Genomic DNA, 22,197 nt, shown 5'->3' with positions numbered 1-22,197 from the left:
TTAAGGGCTTTCGGCTTATATATAGTATAGATAGCCTAATTAGGCCCGTGGTGTGCCTCTTCGATTAGGTCCTAATGCTTTTTCCTTTTCGCGGTCTATAGCTTCTTTACGGCCACTATAGCGGCGCTAGTAATACGCGCGTCTTCGGCCCTTAAAGCCGATAACGCTAATAATTAGTAAGACTTCCACGCTTCCGACTTAAAATTAGTATAAGTGATTTAGTATAAATTAGGCTAATTAGGGTAACTACGATAAGGACTTATAGAAAAATATAGTGGTGGAGGAAGAAAACGGTGTTTATAGTATTATTAGGCTTCCTTATCGTATTTCCTATACCCTCGGCCCTAATTCCGTGGTATCGCCCTTAAGGCCACGCACACCCTTAGCAAAAGTGGCTTAATCTCCTTAAAGAATATAAAGGCTATTAAAGATACTACGTCGGCGTCCTTAATCGTGTATTAAATCTTATCGCCCTCCTTTAGAACGTCTAAAGGGTAATAGTTAGCCTTTTCCTTAACGGATAGCGAGGCAGCGGCCCTAGGCTAATAGGTAGGGTCGCTATCCTAGAGCTAATAGTGATTAGCCTAATTAGACCGATCCTTATCGATCCGACGCCTCTTATTAGCCTCGTAGTTCGGCTAGCTTTAGTTCCTTAGTATCTCCTTAATCTACTCGCGATAGGCGATAGGTATAAGAATATAGGCGTTACTAAGCGTAAAGTCGGTATCGATCTAACTATCCCGGAAAGAAAAGGACGCTTTAGTCTCCTAGATCCATAGTATACTAAGTAGTATATCGGGCCCTAGACCGGGGAGAACTTAGAAGTTAAAAACGCTACTCTGCTTACCGACCTATAAACGCTCCTTAAGGTATCTAGTATACGGTTACCCCTCCCGGTTATTAATACCCTTAATTCGGATCTTAGTCTGGCTAATACGATATTCTAAACCAAAGCGTTTTATAGTGTTTATAGAGATAGTATTAAAGGTGGCCCCTGTATTAATAATAGCCTTAATAAAAACGTCGGGGTTATACGTTAGGGTACCCTTACGAGTAAGTCTGCACTTTAAGACTATATATCGGGTAATAACTAGAGGGTTATCGGTCTTAGGGACGGCCTCCCTTTTAACGATAATAAGGGTATTCGAGTTAGTATTATTAGGTCGGGTAAATAAGATAGTATACCCTTTAGACGAAGGCGGGGGAGGAGGTATACTAAGGGGACCTCGTCTATTAGGGAAGAAGGCTTTATTAGCGGTTAGGCGAATAATCTCACGCTAAGGCTAACTAGTCTTAGCGGCGCGTATTCTCTTATTATTTCTTAGCCTTATATCTAGGTTACTAATAAGGTAATACTATAAAGGAACTTTAATCCGGAGATCCCTGATTTATCTATCTAGGTCTTTCCGTGCTTACTCTAGGTTATAAGGGTTATCCGCGGAGGCACTAGCCTTACCTTTACCTTTATCGATAGTCTTAGGTTATTACTAGTCGGGCTATATCGGCGCTTCCTTTATCTTTACTTTTTTATTAACGACCTTAGCTATAATCAGGGTCGGTACCTGGTAGCTAGGACTAGGGTTTAACTTTTATAGGCGTTATTTAATAACCTAATTAGGGAAACGGATAACCTTAGGAGTGGGTTTAACGATCCTCCTACTCCTAGTCGTGTATAAAGGCTATACGGGGGGCTGCTTTTTCCGAGTATCCTTTAACGCGGTATAGATATCCGCCTACTAATAATCGGATATAATAGACACGAAATTAACGCTAATACTTACTACGGGAGCCTTAGCCTTCGCTTCTTCCTCCTTTAGCCTAGTATAATATTCTAACGTTACTTTTATAACGTCTTCTATCTTAATAAGGAGGCTTCCGGAGTTAGTGCTAACGTGGTAGGCTTTAGCTAGGTCTTTATACTTCCCTTAAAGGCGCGTGCTAAGCTAGTAGAGGACGGACCGCCGGTGCGGCTAGTCTTACTACTTAAGGTATATATCCTAGGGGCAGGGCTGCTATTTATTATTCTAGTCTAAGGCGAGGTAGTCGGGGTAACAGAACCTGACTAGGTGCTAGGTCTTATCTAGCTATAGTACCGCGCACTGCTTATAGCGGTAACGCTCCTATCTATAATAAAAGTAATAGGGGGGTTAGTTATTAATAGGGTGGTATTATAACGGACCGCCGGAACAGGGGTAGGAATTCCTATTCCTATACTATAATAGCCCTCGCCTATACTATATATCGTCCTTATATATACCGACGTTAGTCTAATTAGGGGTAATATAATAAGCTATTAGAGTAGTATCCTGCCTCTCTAAAGTGGACTGCTTTAGGGCGGCGTAAACCAGGGTCTTTAGGTAGGGGTCGGTAGCCAGGATCGCGTTAACCTTATTAGCTCCTACTCGGCGCGAGAGGGCTATAACTTAGGGGACCGCGTTCCTAATAACGCCTATACTATCATAGACTATAAAGATAGCGCACTTCTTTAAAAGCTCCGTTAACTTATCTATATCGCTCCTTATCTATATAGCCGGTTTAGGCACTATTATAGGCCTCTATAAGATAGTCGGCGTATATATTATCGGGTTAGCCTAATTAGGCTAAGGCGTAACGGCTAGTATTGGTTTAGTAGTTAGCGTAGGGGTAGGAATATCTATAATACTCGTTACTTCGTTAATAGGCCGCTTATCGGCTACCTAGACGTCTTCTGCCTACTCTTTTAATATATCCGATAGATTATAATACCTGCGTAATCGGTCCTTTAGGTTAACGAACTTATACTTTATCCGGTTAGCGAGCTATATATTAATATCTTTATATAAGATAGCGAGGAAGATATTATAAAGCTCGTGGTCTTTAATAAAGGTGCCGCTAACCTTATCTACTCTCGACTTCTAAACCATAACGCTTATTAATAGCTACTTAACCTATTAGACGGTCTTAACCTTTTTATGCTTATAAATAAGTCGTAACTAGCGCACTTAGTCGGATAGGTCGAGCTGCTAGTCGGGATCCAGGTAAAAGTATTCGTTAATAAGCCGCTGCTTTAAGTGCTTTTATCGGCCGCCGGATACTTCGACTAGTCGGATTATCTTATTAACCGTAGGACGGATACTAGGCTCCGTGAATAGGCTAATATAGGAGATCTTATTGGCCTCGCTAAGGCGGTTAAGCTTAGTATAGTCTTCGTAGTCCCTAAGGAAGTTAGACAGGGCCCTTCTACTAAAACGAGGGGCTCCCGCGGCGAAGGGGTTCAGGGGCGTGTAAGACGTGATAGTAGCTCGAGTCTTCTTATTATCGTATAGGCTAATATACTAGTAGATAGCCGCGAGCGTCTTTATAGTAAGGCTCGCCTTAAAGTTCTTTAGGACGTCGTTAAGGGGCGCGACCTTTATATTAGGAGCGTGGGCCTGCTAGGGAGCGCTTGGTCCGGGGGAAACGGGGGGAATAGGGGAAATAGGGGGAGCTAGCCCGCTAATAGGGGTCGGGTTGCCCTGACTAGGCGAAGGGGAGGCCGATACGGCTCCATAGCCGGACGCCGGGGCGCCCTGACTATAAACGATAGTCGTTAATAGGCCGATACCGGGGTCTATATCCCCTTACCTAAGCGAGGCGGTCGTAAGAGGAGGGTTAGCCGTAGGAGCGGCGTTACCCTAATTAGGCGTAACCGTGGTTGCTAGGGTTAGGATAGCCGCGTACGTGCTATTATTATTAGGCTTAGAGTCGCTATAAACTATAACCATAGGGGGAGGGTCGCGATAGTCGGTCTATTACGAAGCCGTTATATTATTAAAAGGGGGGGGTTAATCTATTATAGTAATAGGTTTAGGTAGATTAGGGGAATCAGGGTCTTTAAGAAAGAAAGGGTTAAGAAATAAGAAGTAGTCGTGTATTAAGTCTATAAGTCTAAGGATAATTCTACTTAGCGATAGGGGGTAAGAGGAACCCTTTTTTTAGGGGCCCTAAAGGATATAATATAAGTACTCTCCGCTAAGGCTTAGGAGGGAACCTACCGTGGTTAGACTAACGGAGACACCTATAAGGAATAGGATAAGGTATCGCTAGCCGTTATAGGAGATTAGTTTAAGTCGTATCCGGGATCCACTAATAGGTTTACCTGACCGCCGGGTTTATAAGGGCGCGGTATCTTAGGGCTCCTTAATAGGTTCTTCTAACCGTCAGGGCCTTATATAACTAGATTTTCTTAAAATTCTTAGGGCTAGGGACTTACCGCTATTCGTATAGGCCTTTATTACCCTGATTATAGTAAGGTTAACCCTATGCCTTTATTATTTCGTACTTAGAGGGTTATAGTAAAGGATTTTTTTATATCTAGGCTTTACGGCCCCTGATAGTCTATGTCCGTAGCTTTTCTTATTCCGGTAAGGGAGCGCGCCCTCTATATTTATATCTATACTATATCCGGAATCTGTTTTATAGTTAATCTATTCTTTATTCTATTTATTATACTTTTTTCTTAACTATCTTTCGCTTTTTTTCCTACCTTTACCTTATCGGCGGTAGGGGCCTGTCTCTCCGTCTATAGCTCTTATCTTGTTTTTAGTAGGGAGGATCCGTCCCTGTTTTCTGGTTACTGGGTTTTTATTAAGGCTATATAGGGGGTAGGTTTCCTAGGCTGTTATCGTAATCTTAATACTAATTTTAAATATTAATGCTTTATTTTAATCTCGGCCCCTTAGCCGTATACTTCCCTTCCCACTTCCGTAATTAACGTATAGTTTATTTAGGTAGGCCGGAACTCCCCTTGAGTGCTTTCGGTTACCCTGATTAGACGATTAGGACTTCCTAGGCACCGAATAGATCCGCCTCCGAGCACTAATTAAAGAAAGGCGAAGCCGTTACTATACAGAACGGCTTAGGCAGTATAATCTCGGATAAGTCTTTGATAACAGGAGTGCTTAAGACCACGAAGTGTATATAACTAAAATAATATATATAATAAGGAGACCTTTAAAAGAAGTTCCTGGAGGTGTGTGCTGCTCTGATTAGGGCAACGTAGCTTAAACGAAGTGAATATAATAAACGTGGTAAAACTTAGGGTTAAAAGGATAATAATTATGTAGGATAATGAGCATCCTCTGTGTCTGGGTGGCGTCGCCACGTATATATAATATATAAGATAAATAAAAAAGCGCGCGTCTTATAACGTCACGTGACGTCCTAACGACATGGCACTGGGTCTCCGATCCACCCCTTTACACTATTAGCTATAATAAAGAGCCTCGAGTATTAGCGCTATTATCTCGAAGGTATAAGATAGGCGTTTATAGTGCTAATAGACTATTAGGCGCTTAAGGGCGTACTAAACACGCCGGCGCGGGACTTTCGCGGAAGGCTTACTAAATAAGTATACCGATTATCGTTATTTAACTTTAAGGTTTAATACCGCCTAGGTAAGATAAACCTAGTAAACGGCCTATTAAGATAGTAAGATTATATAATAGACGAAACGCTATACAATAATATGCTTCTTACCTTATTATAAAGATTATAACTAGTTAGTAACCTCCCGATAAGCGTTTATTAACGGATTACGAGTATCTACCTTACCCTAATAAGTAACGCGGTAAAGATTATATACGTTTAAGCCGCTCGGGTAACGCTACCCGAATATAGGCCTAGTAAACGTAAGCGGGTATAAACTCTATAGGAGGGGGCCGTACCTAGCTTAAGAGATAAGGACGGAAAAGGGCTATAACCCCTATATCCTATTAACGGTACCCGGCGTATTATTACCGCTATTATTACCCGCTCCTAAATATAAAACGTGGGGTATAGGGTAATTACCTTGTAAAGGGTCGTCGATAAGATATCGCTAACGCTTAAGGCTAAGGCTAGGGTTATTATAATACCAGATTAGTATATCCTATATTCTATAACCTAAGAGCTAGCTAGGAACGAAACGGCAGGTCGGTATACTATTAGCGAGGAACTAGAAGATCCGGTTAGAGGGTTATAGACTATTACCCCGGATTATATATCCTTAATTAAGAATATTCGCTAAGGGACCGGAAAAAGAGCGGAGTACTCTCTCGGAGAAAAGGATATACTACTATTTAAGGGACGATGAGTACTACCTATACAGGGCGCCCTAAGGGCGGAGGTCCTATAATAGCACTATAATAACCCTAGGGCTAGGTATATAGGAGCGAATAAGACGCTTAAGCTGATTTTAAGAAAGTTCTACTAGGTTAACTTAGCGGCGGACGTTTACGATTATATCGCCGTATATTCGGCGTGTTAAGGGGTATAGGTGCTATAATATAAGCCGTATAGTTAGCTATAAATACTATGGTTACCTATATATCCGTTCTCAGAGATTAGTATAGATTTTATTATAAGTCTACCGCCTATAAAAGGGGCCGATAGGTAAATATATAATACTATCCTACTTATTATTAACCGGTATATAAAATACGCTCTATTCATTCCTATATAAAAGGACCTAATAGCACCCTAGCTAGCGGCGCTACTATATAGGGGGGTTAAGTGCCGATTTAGTAGCCTAGAGGGTATAGTAATAGACCAGGATAAGCTATTTACTAATTAGTTTTAGATAGAGTTTTACCGCGAGTTTGCGAACGCTTAGCGATTATCTATTATATACTACCCGTAGATAGATAGTTAGACGGAATAAATATATTAGTTCCTAATTAAGTACTTATAAATAATCGCCGGTAATAAGATAATATAATAGTCTATTTAGTTATTAAAAGGAGGGTTCGCCTATAGTAATAGCGAGTATTCCTTACTTAGTATCTCGCTATATAAAGTGTTATATAGGTACTATCTATATATACTAAAGTATATTCGACCTAGGGATAATACCCGGGTATAGGGTATTTAAGAACGTATTAAGAAGTTAGCGGAGGTTTAGCGGAAGGTTCGCGAATACTAGGCGTATACCACGGAGTATTAGGCTCGATCTTATAATAAGCGCTAGTAACCGTAGCAGTATAAGGTAGGCGACGTCGTTAGACTATCTATAAGGAACTTCCGATTCCGCTAAGAGTCGAAGCTAGCACCGCGATATATTCGGGTATAAGTAACTAAAAGGATTGGCGAGTAGGCGTATAGGGTTCGCCTTCCTACGCTGTATCTAAGAATATATAATATATTCCCGGTGTCCTTATTAGAACCGTGGAAAGACCGAGTAGCTATAAAGCTATTAGTAAAGGATCTCCTGCTTTTAGAAGAGGAGCAAAATAAACAGGAGATAGAAGATATTATTAGTTATAAAGAAGAATAAGGGAAAACGCTCTATCTTATAAAATAGGCAGGTTAGCTAATAGAATATAATACCTAGGAACTAAAGGACTAACTAGTAAACGCCCTAGGAATCCGGGAAAGGTACTAGAAGTATAATATATATATATATAAAACGTAGGACGACTACCAGAGAGTATAAGGCGCTAAAGGGTCGTCGGATATAAAAATAAGAATTTAATTATAGGTTATAGTAACCTTTTCCTTATAGTGACTAAGTAAACGGGGTTAAGCCCCGACTAGTCCTAAAATCTTAAACTATTAGTATAAAGTTTAATGCTATTTTAGGCGACTTTATTACTGGCGATTACTCGGCGAACCGTAAAAGAACTTAGTTACTAAAACTATAGAAGTCGGTCTTATCCGTAATAGCGCCGGTGTTATTATTATTAGGGGCCGACGGGATAGCGGGTACACGGCGATAAGGCGTGCGAATATATCGATAGGGGATATCCTCCTTATCGGAAAAGGCAGGGACCGGACTAGACGGCGTATACTCGGCCTTAGGAGGACGCGCCAGGGTAGCTAATAAAGCGGCGGAGGCTTAATAATAATCAGCACGGCGGGGATAGGTCGCCGTAGGATAAAGAGTAGGCGTAACCTTATTATCGGTATCGTTACTAAAAGGGTTATCGATATTATCGTTAATAATATAACTATACCGAGTAGCCGTAGAATAACCAGTAAAACGGCGTACTAAAATAAGGCGCCGGGGATTATTAATAGCCGCTAAAAGGTCGGCGAGACTATTAAGGACTAGGAAGGTATCTAAGCCCCCTAGATATCCCTTATAGGTAAAAGGATAATAACTATTAGTTACTAGGTCCTTAACGAAAGCAATGAGCGACTTAATAAAGAAAGGCGAAGCCGTCACTGTGCAGAACGACTCCGCTAGGGCCAAAACAAATAACCAACTAATAGGCTAGCCGAAGGGAGGGTCAGGCTCGTCACGGGTCCGTATCTAGAGCTAAGGTCCCGAGGAGACGGTCGCCAGGCCTCTAGAAGGGTCGACAGTGGTCCGATCAGGGGAACGAATAGCTAAGATAGGCAGGCGGGCCTACGGTCGGCTCTTCTGGATCGTCTAGATAACCAAAAAGGGAGGATAATGCAAATTGTGATTATGATGGGTGATAGGTGACGATCGTGAAAGATCGGACGAAAAGCTAGCTAGATATAGTGGGTCTATTCCGAAGAATAGCCGCATATAAAACCAGATCTCTGGGACCAAGTGGTCACGTGATATCCATGACGTCTAGACCCGGAACACGGGTATGCCCCTCTATATTAACGTCGCGTAAATCGTCCTCACGGGGAGGGCGAGTCAGGTCTAGTAATACTAAAGCCTCGGCGTCGTTAATACGACCTAATCGATATATAAAGTTAACCGTTATTATTAAATAAAGAGAAGGAATCTTATTTAAAGTAAGTATTTAAATCTGCTAACTATTAGAATATAGCTAAGGGATCGTCGGAAAATTAATAACTTATATTATTTACAGAGAGTTTTTTCTCTCTACGGTCCATAACTACACGGAACCACTTATACGCCTTAGAACTACGCTTATAGCTATAACGCCGAGCTATCGGCGTTAAGTTATTATCTAATATATAAATCTACTTACTATTATTCTAGAGTAGCTAAGCGATACCTAGTATAAAATCGGGAATCTAACGAAACTAATTAGTATAGAAAACGCCGAAGGGTTAGCGAACTTATAGCAATATATTATTAATAGCCGCGGGCGTAGGCGACGCAGCGACTGGCGCCCGTGCCGTTACCGGTCTTATTAAAATAATTAATACCGGTATAGGAGTCTAGGCGCGATATATAGAAGACGTAAAGCGCCTCGCGGGGGAGGGCCGATTCCTAACCCTTATTAGTATTATATTTAAGCTTATAAAGAGTAATAGTGACTTATAAATTAACCGATAATATAACGGCGGACGATCGGCGATCGTAATAATAGTAGTAATAACGAATTAAAGAATAGGTAAAAAAGAATAATCGTTATACGATTAGCGATTATAATAATAATTAAAGATAGTTATAGGAGGAATTAGGAGCTATAAGGAAAATCATATAAAGGAACTATATACTCGTCGCCGAACGGTTACCTAAGGCTAGGCATAATATCCGCGAAAGGTTAGATAACTATAGGCAATAATGATAAGTATCGCGGAGTTTCTATAGTAATATTCGGATAAATTATAGGGCATATAGTCGGCGATAGAACGCCGAGGTAAATACAGGAGCGGCTACTCTTTTTTCCTACGGGTTTTTAATAAGGGCTCGTATAGAACCAGATAAAGATAATTAATCGTAATAAACGCGTAATTAAAGGCATTATAATAATACGAGTCTACGGGACTAGACTCGTTAGGGGGGGGGGGGGGGGGGGGGGGAGTATAATAAGATATTCGCAGACCTATCGGTATATAGTCGGACTAATAGCCGCGTACCAACCACCGATCCGAACCTATCTCTATACGTGCGTTAAGGAATCAGTTTAATCCCTTAAGTTACAGTCTTGGTTTAAAGTAAGCGCTTAGTTAACGAATGTACTACTATCACTCGGCGATACTAAGCTATCGAGCCTTTTCTATAGTATCTTTTCCTTAACTAAAGTCTACGGGCTTTCCTTTTATTATATATAGAAGGAGAATTTAACGAATAGCTAGCCAACTTTTAAAATAATAGCGTATACCTAGCAGTATAATTAGTTATACTATAAATACCTGGATCACGCTATAGAAAAAGAAGATTATCCTGTGTTAGCTAAACCGAATCCTCTATTTCGGAACTCTTACGATATCGATTATAGAGTTTTCCTATACAAGCGTTAAGTCCTTCCTTTACTTTTTTATAAGCGACCTTACTATAGTCTTTCGGAAGATACGATTATACTAGCGGAATCAGGATTAAGAGATTGCGATTAAGCGGAGTAGGCGTTAAAACAGCGTTCTATTTTTAATATAATTATCTTTTTTTAGCTTTATTTATTACTAGCTTATACCTTAAGCTCTTAGTATTTTATAGCGTAGAGAGCTCCTAAGCATATAATAAATAGGCAATTACCTGCCTTACCTAATCCTTTAAACCCACGGCTTACCCTACTATTATATACTTACTTATTATTCACGTAATAACGAGCCACTTAAGCTTTAATCCCTTAATTACTATTAGTATTAGGAAAGGGATACTAAAAGTTAGGAAACTTTAATAGGCCCCTAATTCCTGATAGCAGGCCCCTACTAAGTGGGTCATAACTCTATAAGTTCTCTTATATATAAACGGCCTATTTTTCTATACTAAAACGGGGTCTCCCGCTACGTAGCTATAAGCAGTTATATTTATACTAATTTGATTCAATTATATCTAAATTATAATATAAGTAGCTGCCTATATGACTTCGTAAAAGTAGGGGTAATTATTATACGCCTACCTTTTTATATCCTAACCTCTTCTATTAACACTATCCATAACTTTATAACTATCGCGATACAGCGACCCTATAGCCCTGGGCCACCTGCCGGCTCTATCTACAGCACACTTCCTAAGGCTTAATAAGCTATACAGACTCACCCCTTTACTAACAGTTACTCCCTCGTTATTAAGTTCTAGTATCCGAATAGTAGTAATCCTATATATATTAGGTATCGCTACGAAATAGGACTTAAGCTTCGATTCTTTAATCGCTATTAGTATTAGGAAAGGGATACTAAAGCTCTAGTTACTAATACAGGTACCCGTCCCTAGGTGCCCTTAGATCTAATACTAGTTCGCGGTAGAGGACCCCTAAGGGGCGCCCTAGAGATATCCAGTTCGAGTCACGCCTAGGGCCACGGTCGGAATAGTATAAGGAGGCTTTTATTAGGGGTTAAGATTACCTAGAATAAGGAACAGAATAAAGCAGTTACGCCTTTATTAACGGCACCGCCTACCCTGTCTAGTGTTAATAAGTATAAGCCTGGGACTATAGCATGACGTTAAAGCTATAGGATCTACGAAGATAATAAAGAGGAAAAAAAGATTATAATTCCTGACCGTTTTAAGGGTATAATTAATACGCGAATAGAGGAATTAGCGTAGATTAACGAGGCGTTAGAGGAGCTATTATAATAAGATGGATAGAGTATATTCAGGTATTTAGGTAGGTAGTTAACGATAACCGTAATTAATTATATCGATATTATACTTATAATAAGTAATAATCATAATAATAATAAGTATAATATCTAAGTCAAAATAAATAGTATATGGTTATAGCTATATAACTAGACGTCTACTTTATAACCAGCTTAACCTATACTATAATACTATACGGATTATACGTGTATATATACTTAGCTTATAATATATGTTATATAAATACACTAGGTATCGTAAATACGATATCTTGGTTATTACTCAAGCTAATAACGTGGCGTGATAACCGTCGCGTAGGCTGTTAACGTAACAGTCGCCACCTAATCTTCCAGGGTCTTTTGCCAGCCCCGGATCCAGGAAGAAATCCTAGAAGTTAGCTCTTTATATATAACCACGCGTTCGCGAAACAAGCAGTAATCCTACGGATCTACGAATTTAATAGCTATTTACTTGATTTTCCTCTCTTCCGCGCATACAGCCTACTACTCGTAGCCCAATTCATTAACAAATTAGTTTAGTATAATTAATATAATATAACTGCTTATACCTATATAGCGGGAGACCCCGTTTTAGTATAGAAAAATTGGCCGTTTATATATAAGAGAACTTATAGAGTTATAACCCACTTAGTAGGGGCCTGCTATTAGGAATTAGTGGCCTATTAAAGTTTCCTATATTTATATACCGTAAGCGTGTATTTAATATTACGATCTCGGCTATGATAAGCCGTATCGTTTAACTATTATTGTATCGTATCTTTAATTATAGATTGTTAAATATTATACCTATTGCCTTTAATAACCTCTTCGTTAATGTCCCTTACTTCGCACCCTGTATAAGTAAAATCAGCTCCGCCTCTATTATTTACCGTATAACGGTTATTTGCTTATTAGCATGCTAGGCTATTATGCCTTTAAATAGGCGTATCGTAAAGGCCTAGCTGCTTTTAGGATTAATTAAGTTCTTAGTATAGGACGCGTCGGTAAATATATCGATAGAGTCGTCTCTACTTAGTTCTAAGGCGTAGGTTTACGTGGCTAGGAGATATCAGATTAGATAGTCGGCTACCTTATAATACTAATAGCTCGGGTTAGCGTTAAATCTATAGAGTCGAGATACTATAAACGCGATATCGGGGCGTGATATTACTATGGTATATAGGATAGATCCTTATAATAGATTAGGCTACGAGTAGTAGGCTATACCCGCGGAAGAGAGGAAAATTAAGTAAATAGCTATTGAATTCGTAGATCCGTAGGATTACTGCTTATTATGCGAACGTGTCAAGAACTGACTTCTGGGATTTCTTCCTGGATCCGGGGCTGGCTAAAGACCCTAAAAGATTAGGTGGCGACTATTACGTTAACAGCCTACGCGACGGTTATCACGCCACGTTATTAGCTAAAGTAATAACTATCACGGGTTAACCCCTTAAAAGTGTAGTTCCGGCATAAGGCCGGAACCGCTAATCAGCACGCAGATCCGATGCTCGGACCTCGCGCTGCCCTTACCGCGGATTCGTATAAACCTAGTAAATCCTACACTTCTCTATAAACCTTTTCCTTTCCTTTCCTTAATTCTACCTAATATACTTATTCGGCCTTACTTAGTATTAATTAACCTATAACTAGCCGCTTATATAGCTAGAATTTAGCGAACCCTACGCGCTGCGTTAGTATAGAGCTAGATACGAACGCGCCGTTAAGCGGCGGCGGTCCTATAAACTCCGCCGAGCTAGCTAAGTAAATAGATAAAAGGATCACCGAAGCTATTAATACGACGCTCGGTCCCTTATAGGAATAGATAGCTTAATAATAAGAGCTACTCTAAAGACTTACGAATAGCCTCGCGAATATCTAGGCCCTATAGTAACCTACCCCTAACCTCGCGCCCCCCTTAGAGGGAGCCCCTATAAACACGCCTACTAAGTCGATAATAGGTCCCCCGACCCCGGCGACCTCTGCTCCCCCCTAGATTATAGTCTTATAGGAACTAAGCGAACCACGGCCGCTATATACTAAGCCCCTATTATACCCCGCGAAGTTTAGCGGAAAATAAATAGAGTATACCACTTAGTCGTAATAAATACGCGATAAGCTCCTACTAAATAAGTACTTATTTAATAACTAAGCCGAGATATAGTATTATATTAACTTATACTTAGAAAGGAGTGCCTAGTAAGTAGTATTAGCCTTTTACGCCGCTAGGGGGCCGGGAGGTACCCGTGACCTAGAGTCGTTCCTTACCTACCTAGACTATTTATATAAGGACTAGAACGAATAGCCTTACGCGGCCCTCGCGCTATATTTCCTTAGATAACGTAAGGAGCAAACCTTCTTATAGTTCCTACCGAAATTCGAAAAATAGATCGCCTAAGTAGGTAGTAGCGAATAGGCAGATTCGGTAAAAATCACCTTCCTAAAGGGAGCCCTAAGCCAGAAGCTACGTAGCGCCCTAGTCACCGCGAAGTTACCTTATAACTATATAAGCTAGGTTATTAAGGTATAGAGTATCGCCTAAAAGCTAGAAGGACTATACCTAACTAGCCGGAACACTTATATACTGAACCGAACTCGGAATTAAAAGACCGACGCCGATAAAGATATTATAATAGGCGGGATTAATTAGGTCCGGCCCGATACGACTATAGACCGACCTCGTGATAACCGGGAGTGCTAGGGTTATAGGAAAAAGGGATATATTCGTATAAACTATAAGTCCCGGGATAAGGGCAAGGCTAAGGGCGCCCGCGTAGCGAAGGTATAGGCTAAGGATACTAACGTCGCCGTGAGTTTAGACGGTTCGGATAATAAAGAGTCGGGAAAAGAATAGCTCTAATATAAAAACGGGCGTTAAAGCTAATAGCCGCTTTATAGCGGGAGTAGGAGGCGTTTAAATACCTAGCTAGCGGTGACTCCGCCCTAATATTAATACGAGTAAATAGAAGATATATATATACTCTTATAGATACGGGTTGTAACTATTACGCTACTATAAACGAACGCTTTACCTAAAGACTTTAGTTACTATTAGTTAATAAAAGGAGACGATTACTAAAAGGATTCTCGGATAACTCTAAGCCGGCTATTAGCGCCGGGATCGCCGCGTTTAAGCTTAAGATTAGCGGCTATATATAATAAGTCTTCGCCTATATAGTAAAAGGACTAAATCAGGATATATTCCTAAGAAAACTATAGCTAGAATATAATAATATTATATATTATACGAAGAACCGTAGGTTATACTATAGAGTCGCTGATATTAACCTATAACTAGTAGGCGAGGAAGAACCAGCTAATATACGAGCTATCCGCGAAGTAAGGCTAGTCTCGGGATGGGTGTTTATAGCCACGATATAACGGATAAGAAAAGGATTAAAGGGAAAAGAAAGAGACGAGTTTAACGCCTTAATCCGGGCCGTTAGTATATAGGATATCGATAAGGCCCTCTATAAAAAAAAACTAATAGACCCTCGGGACTATGTCCCTACGAATATACTATAAGAGTTCGGCGACCTCTTCGCGCCTAATAAGGCTAACGATTTACCCCCTTACCGACTAGGCGTCGACTATAAAATCACCCTAAAATAAGGTCCTAACGGGCTTAAGCCGACCCTACTATAGGGGCCCCTTTACGGTATATCCAGGGAAGAGTTACTAGTGCTCCGGAAGACGCTTAACGACCTAATAGATAAGGGATTTATATAAGCTAGTAGCTCGGCGGCTACCGCGCCGGTCTTATTCGTGAAAAAGCCAGGGGGCGGGCTACGCTTTTACTATAATTATAGAGCCCTAAACGCGATTACCTAGCGGGATCGCTACCCCCTCCCCCTAATCACTAAGACCCTATATAACCTAGCTAGCGCTAAGTGGTTTATAAAGCTCGACATAATCGCCGCCTTCTATAAGATCCGTATAGCTCCCGGGCATAAGAGTAAAACGGCCTTTAGAACACGCTTTAGTCTTTTTAAGTGGCTAATATATCCCTTTAGACTAAGCGGCGTACCCGCTACCTTCTAACGCTATATTAACTAGACCTTATAGGAGTTCTTTAACGACTTTATTACGGCCTATATTAACGATATCCTAATCTACTCGAGTAGATCTCGTAAGGACTATAAGGCGAAGGTCCGGCTAGTACTACATAGGCTTATAGACGCCGGCGTAAATCTAGACCCGGCTAAGTACGAGTTTAGCGTAATAACAGTAAAATACCTAGGCTTTATCGTTATAGTAGGTAAGGGAGTATCCTATAATCCTAAGAAATTAAAGGCTATCCGCGACTAGGAGGCCCCTACCTCCGTAAAGGGAGTATAAAGCTTTTTAGGATTCGCGAACTATTACCGGATATTTATCTATAACTTTATAGGTATCACGGCCCCCCTTATAGTATTAACGAAAAAAGGACCGGCTCTTTAGGTAGGGGACTAAAGAAAACGCTGCCTTTAAGGAACTAAAACGACTCTTCTAGATAAAGCCCGTCCTATAGTTATAAAACCCAGACTATAAGACCATGTTAGAAACCAACTACTTGGGCTACGCGCTAGGTGGTATCCTATCTTAGGTAGATAAGCTAGGATATCGCTACGTAGTTATATATTACTCGCGTAAGCTTACCCCGGCAAAGTATAACTACCCTATCTATAATAAGGAGATACTAGTAATTATAAGCTATATACTCGCCTAGAAAGCAGAACTAACTAGCTATAAGTAATTTATAATGCCTTTATAGTATAGTAGTAGTATACCTGGTACACGGTTAGAGGACCGGGTCGGTTCGAATCCGGCTAGAGGCGCACGCAAAAGAGGAACTCCTTTTCCTTTTATACGCTACTCGGATTCTATTCTAGGGGGCCCTTATCTGCCTTAGTATATACGATAAGGGTTAAACAGGGGGCCCGTTAAACCCACCATCCGCCCGGCTTCGCTAATCGTTAATAGGTGCCACGGGCGAGTTAGTCGCCCTACCGTGGAAAACGAGAAGACGGTATTACGCTGTCCCTGAGCGCGTAGGCAAAATACGCGGCGGCTTTTCCACGATACGGAAGCAGCCTCTTACGCTATTACGTAAGCGTTCTGCGTAGGCACATAGCCCGTGTTAGCCCGGCCTATAGCCTTAGAGAGAGCAGGGAAGCTTAGGAGCTTTAAACCTAGGAAGCGTATATATAAGTCGCCTATAGTAGGCCCGCAGGGTTAGCCCTAGGGCATATAGAAGGCGCATAAACCAAACTAAGATAATCACGCGCGCGCCGTTAATCGAGTATATAGTCGGCTTTAAAGTCGCTACGGGCAAAACGCCACCGGCTTCCTAGAATAGAAGCTATAAGTTTCGTATATATATTAAGTTAGTAACGGGGCCCCCGCGGTACCCGTATAAGGCAGTAATCCCAGAGGAGGAGGGTATAGGGGTTTTTATCTAAGTCTTATACTAGTTCCCTAAGTCTTATACTACGGTTTTCCCCCCTATAGGTATCTAAGAAGGACCATATAGTTAGAATTCTGACTCCTAGCTACTTAAGGTAGGATAAGGATAGCGGAGTAAGAGATAATAAATAAATAATAATTTATAATACTATCGGACTATAAGGCCCTTAAGTACTTTATAACTAAATAGTCCCTTGCCGAAAAGCAAAGCCGATAGGCTAGTAAACTAGCCTAGTTTAACTTTATACTAAAGTACCGGTAAGGTACTAAGAACTTCGTGGCGGATACCCTCTCCTGTCACGAATAGGACGCACCGAAGGATAGCTTAGATAACTAAAAATAGGCACGGGTAATCTAATTAATACCTAACTCCGCGTTCCTAAAAATAATCCCCGAGCCGATAATACGGAGGATATCCGTTAAGCGCGTGTTCGAAGTAAATAAAAACCTTTAGCGACTTTAGGATAAAACTATAAAGACCGACCCCTAGTACTAAGGGGTCCTTACCGTGAATACCGCGAGAGCTTATAGCTTTAACCCCTCCCTTAGACTATAGCTATAGATCGCGGAATACTCTCTTAACCCCGCGGAATACGTAACCTTCCGGGATCGTCTCTGGGTCCCGAGCTTTAGAGAGGACTCGCCGCTAAGAGGATGCTTAGTATAAGCGGTCCACGACTCCGCTATTAGCGGCTACCTAGGCAGGAAGAATATAATCGCTATAGTAGCCCGATAATTCTTTTAGCCCGGTATAAATAAGGATATACGGAAGTTTATCTATAACTATAACCCTTATAACGGAGGTAACTAATAGCGGAATATAAAACGCGGACTATTAAAACCACTACCCGTACCGGAGCGAATCCGTAGCCACCTCGCGATAGACTTTATAACGGACCTACCACCTACCGGTAAAAGCAGGGCGCGTTACCTATAGGTGATCATAGACCGGCTAATAAAGTCATTGACCTTAGAAGCTATAGAAATAATAGAAGCAGAAGCCTACGCGGAACGCTTCCTAACCTACTATTTTAGGTTCCACGGTATACCCCTCTTAATCGTTAATAACCGGGGCTTAAACTAGACCGGGAGGTTCTAGCGATACTTTTATAAGCTCGTAAAGATCGAGTAGCGACTTAGTATAGCCTACTACCCTTAAACCGACGGAGGGCCCGAAAGGCTAAACTAAGATATCCAGGCCTACCTCTATACCTTTATATACTATTCCTAGGATAACTAGGGTCGCCTATTACCCGCCGCGTAGTTATCGCTTAATAGCAGAAAGAGCTCTATAACCTAGCTAAGCCCTTTTTTCTTAGAGCACGGGTTCTATATCGACCCTATCTAAATCCACGACCCGACGCCTGTATACCTAAAGGAAGCCGCCGCTTATAACCTACTAAGTCGCTTATAAGGAGCTATAGAATTCGTATAAGCAGCTATAGCCTTAGAGTAATTATAGGATAAGGAATCCGCGAATAAACGGCGATTTCCAGCTAAACGCTTCGAGGTAGGAGACCTCTCCTAGCTTTTTATAGCTAACTACTCCACGCCTAGACCTTCGAAAAAGCTAAGCTAGCTATACTAAAAGTATAAGGTAACGAAAGTAATTAACTCTTATATTATCGAGTTAGATATACCCTTGGGAATATATCCCTGCTTCCACGTTAATATCCTAAAGCGAGCTAGCCATGACCCCCTCCCTACATAAGTTATAACTAACCTATAGCCTAAACCGATCCGGGAAGCCCTTTATAGTAATAAAGAGTAGGAGGTAAAAAGCATCTTATATACACGGAATAAGTAATAAGGTCGCGGTGTATACTATAAAGTATTAGTGCGCTAGGCAGGATACGCAGAACCCACTTAGGAACCGTTAGACGCTATAAAAGACACTATCGCGTTAGACGTTTTCGAAGGAAAATATAGCCCAGCCGATATAAATAACGGGCCTCTATAAGACTATGTTATAAGGAATACGCGAAGATAAGGAGACCCTGGTATAAGGGGAGTACGACTTATAGTCGTAAGTTAATTAAAGGGGGGGAATTTACCGGCCCCCCTACCGGTTTCTAAGGAGATAGATAGTGCCTCCGTAAAGGACTTTAGTTAGCGGTATTATTACCCGAACCGCCCTTACTACTATTATTACTATTACCGGTAACTGGATTACTACCTCCCTAAAGGGCGGCGAGAATACCCTTTAGGAGGCGCGTTATCGCGGCGCCCTGGCCTTAAACCTCCTAGCGAAGGGCCTCTACCTCGCGGCGGAGACCCTTACTATTATTAACGGGGGCGGAGGCGGCGTTAATAATAGTAGTAGCGGCGCTTATAGTAATAGTAGCGGCGGTGGCGGGGGGTTCCTTAGATAATAAGGCATAGTAGTCGCCGCGAGCTAACTCGAAGGCCTCGCGGAGCTAAACCGGAGTTAGTAGCGACTTTAAGGAAGGTGAAGGAACACTTATATTATCGTCGTCCGGATTATCGTTTATACCGCGACCTATAATAGCTATAGGACGGATAAACTAGGCGGTACTAGGAGGGAGCTAAGGAAGTTAGTTATAACTACTTAGCTTATAGATTATAAAGAACTTATAGGGCGGTAGGCGTAGGATCTAACGGTATACTCGTAATACTTAGGCTTCTTATAGGCGGCGCCGGGCCCGGACTAATTATAATACGTTTAGTTAAATTTTATTTTATTACCCGCGATACGATTAGCGTATAGGCGGTAAAAGTCGTTATAGTAACGACTAAGGGGGTGGCTTAGTCCGTGTTACCGCTTATTAGGCGTAGTAGGCTACCGGAGCGTTAGCAGGGCCCTTATAGCGGAGTATAGATTATAGTCGTATACCTCTTTTTTACCTAGGCACTTACCGGGGTTCGCTATCTTAGCGAAGGCCTTATCGACGACTTCCTTAATAAAAGGAGAAGGAGGGATAGAGGGGGAGGCGGCGATATCGCTAGCGGCGGGAGGTTCTTCGGTAATACCCTCGTGGGCGTGTCGGGCGCTATAACGGGGTACGGATATCTAGATATACTCTATTAGCTACAACCTAACCGGATTAATAAAAGGACTTATCGGGAGACTTATAATAATAGATTAAATAGTTAAAAAGACGTTTTATTAAATTAATAAAAAAAAAACAGCAAATACGGGACGATTATACCACGAGTTAGCGGAGAATAACACGGCTCTAAGCACGGAATAAGCGATAGAGCTTACTGCTAAAACGACGTTATAGGCTTATAAAGGAAGAATTAACTACGAATAAAAAACCGGGCAAAGCTACGCTTATACTATAATATCGAACTATAGAATACGATAAAAGCCTATAAAGCTATTTATTATAATAGTTTACGAATAAAGAGGAAGAAGTAACCGGGTGTTTTTAATATAAAGGGTAAGCGCTTGGCGTGGCGCGGAATGCCAGCGACCTAGGAGCAAAGTCGCCGTGAACGCCGCGCGACTCGAATATATCTAATATAAGGGAGGATACACGCCTCCCTCGCGACGCGTCTAGATAAAACAGGTTCGGCGCTTAGTTATTATGGCCCCGGAGGGGGGGGGGAGGGGGGTAATATCACGGGTTAACCCCTTAAAAGTATAGTTCCGGTATAAGGCCGGAACCGTTAATTAGCACGTAGATCCGACACTTAGACCTCGCGCTGCCCTTACCGCGGATTCGTATAAACCTAGCAAATCCTGCACTTCTCTATAGACCTTTTCCTTTCCTTTTCTTAATTCTAGCTAATACAATTATTCGGGCTTACTTAGTATAATCAACCTATAACCAGCCGCTTATAATAACTAAGATATCGTATTTATAATACCTAGTATATTTATATAATATATATTATAAGCTAAGTATATATACACGTATAATACGTATAGTATTATAGTATAGGTTAAGCTGGTTATAAAGTAGACGTCTCGTTATATAGGTATAACTATATACTATTTATTTTAACTTAGATATTATACTTATAATTATTATAATTATTACTTATTATAAGTATAATATTAACACCCCCCCTAAGCTAACTCTTATATAATATATATATACAGCTTAGTCAGGTTATAGTTATGGTTATGTTATAGCGCAGTGATCCTAGTCTATCTAAGACTAGAATACATAGAGGAAAAATTTAAAAAAACCTCTTCTTTTTAATTTAAGGGAAAATTCAAAAACCCGTGTTATTGTTATAGTATATTATGCAAAGGAAAGTTCAGAAAAACCTTTGATATCTAGGAAAACAAGAAAGAAAAAAACCTAGCTATGCCCCCTTATAAAGAACCAAGAATACTAAGTATTAAAACCTAGTATTTTAATTCTTTAATATTATTATAAGGCGGGAAATCGTACTCAGGCAACGTATCGTCCTTATAACCTAGGCTTATATAACCGTAAAGAGTATTATGAGTCTCTTTTGCTAAACCTTTAGTTATTATATTAGCTATATTAAATTTCGTATTTATATATACGATTTTTATATTATTGTTATATAGTTATTGCCTGTAGTAGTGATACTTCCTGTCGATGTGCTTTACCCGTTTATAAAATTCAGGGTTTTCAGCGAGCTTCTTTGCACTCTCACTATCTATTAAGATAGTAGGAATCTCGAGAGTTTTATTATAATTATTATTATTATTACTTTTCTTATTATTGCCTCTTATATTAGAATCCAGATCTAGGTTCTATAGTATATCTTTATATAGATTATAAAGATAGATTCCTTCTTTAGAAGCTTTTATAAGAGCCATATATTCGGCCTCTGTTGTTAATAAAGCAATGACTTTTTGTTTAGTTGAGGTCTAACTAACGGGGTTATTTACTCCCACGCAGGAAATATATCCTGAAGTCGAGGTTCTATCTTCGATTATATCTGAAAAACTGGCATCAGAATAACCGTAAATACCAAGGTCTTCTTTACTACAGTTATATAAAAGACCGATATTAGGATACGTATTTATCCAAGCCCAGATTCGATTCAACGCAGTAAAGTGGTCTTACGAGGGATTACTTATATAGCGAGAACACTAGTTAACTGCGTACGTTATATCTAGTCTCAAATACAAGGCTAAATATAATACAGCCCCGGTTTTCTATTGGTATTTATTTATATTATTAGTTAACGCTTGTTCAGGATTTAGTACTAGGACCTTCTTGTATATACAAAGGGTATTAACTCTTTTCAGCCTTCGTTTATTATACCTTTCGAGTATCTTATTAGTATAAGGCAACTGACTTATAGAAAGAGTCTTATTATCTTTATTTATATCTATTATATGGCCTAGAAAGGTATTTATTTCACCTAAGTCTTTAAGTGTAATATCTT

At 40.5% G+C, this 22,197-nt stretch overlaps 1 non-coding gene across 1 annotated transcript; it reads left to right on the top strand.

The window, feature by feature from the left end:
* The first annotated feature begins 16,155 nt into the window (after positions 1-16,155).
* Positions 16,156-16,229, top strand: ACRALDRAFT_t48. The gene has a single exon. It is a non-coding gene; the product is annotated as a tRNA-OTHER (tRNA).
* Positions 16,230-22,197: the final 5,968 nt, after the last annotated feature.

This window comes from Sodiomyces alcalophilus (genome assembly GCF_042370955.1).
Source record: "Sodiomyces alcalophilus JCM 7366 unplaced genomic scaffold ACRALscaffold_1, whole genome shotgun sequence".
In the NCBI taxonomy this organism is placed as follows: domain Eukaryota; kingdom Fungi; phylum Ascomycota; class Sordariomycetes; order Glomerellales; family Plectosphaerellaceae; genus Sodiomyces; species Sodiomyces alcalophilus.
Note: the sequence above shows the minus strand (reverse complement) of the source record. Positions and strands in the feature narration are given on the sequence as shown.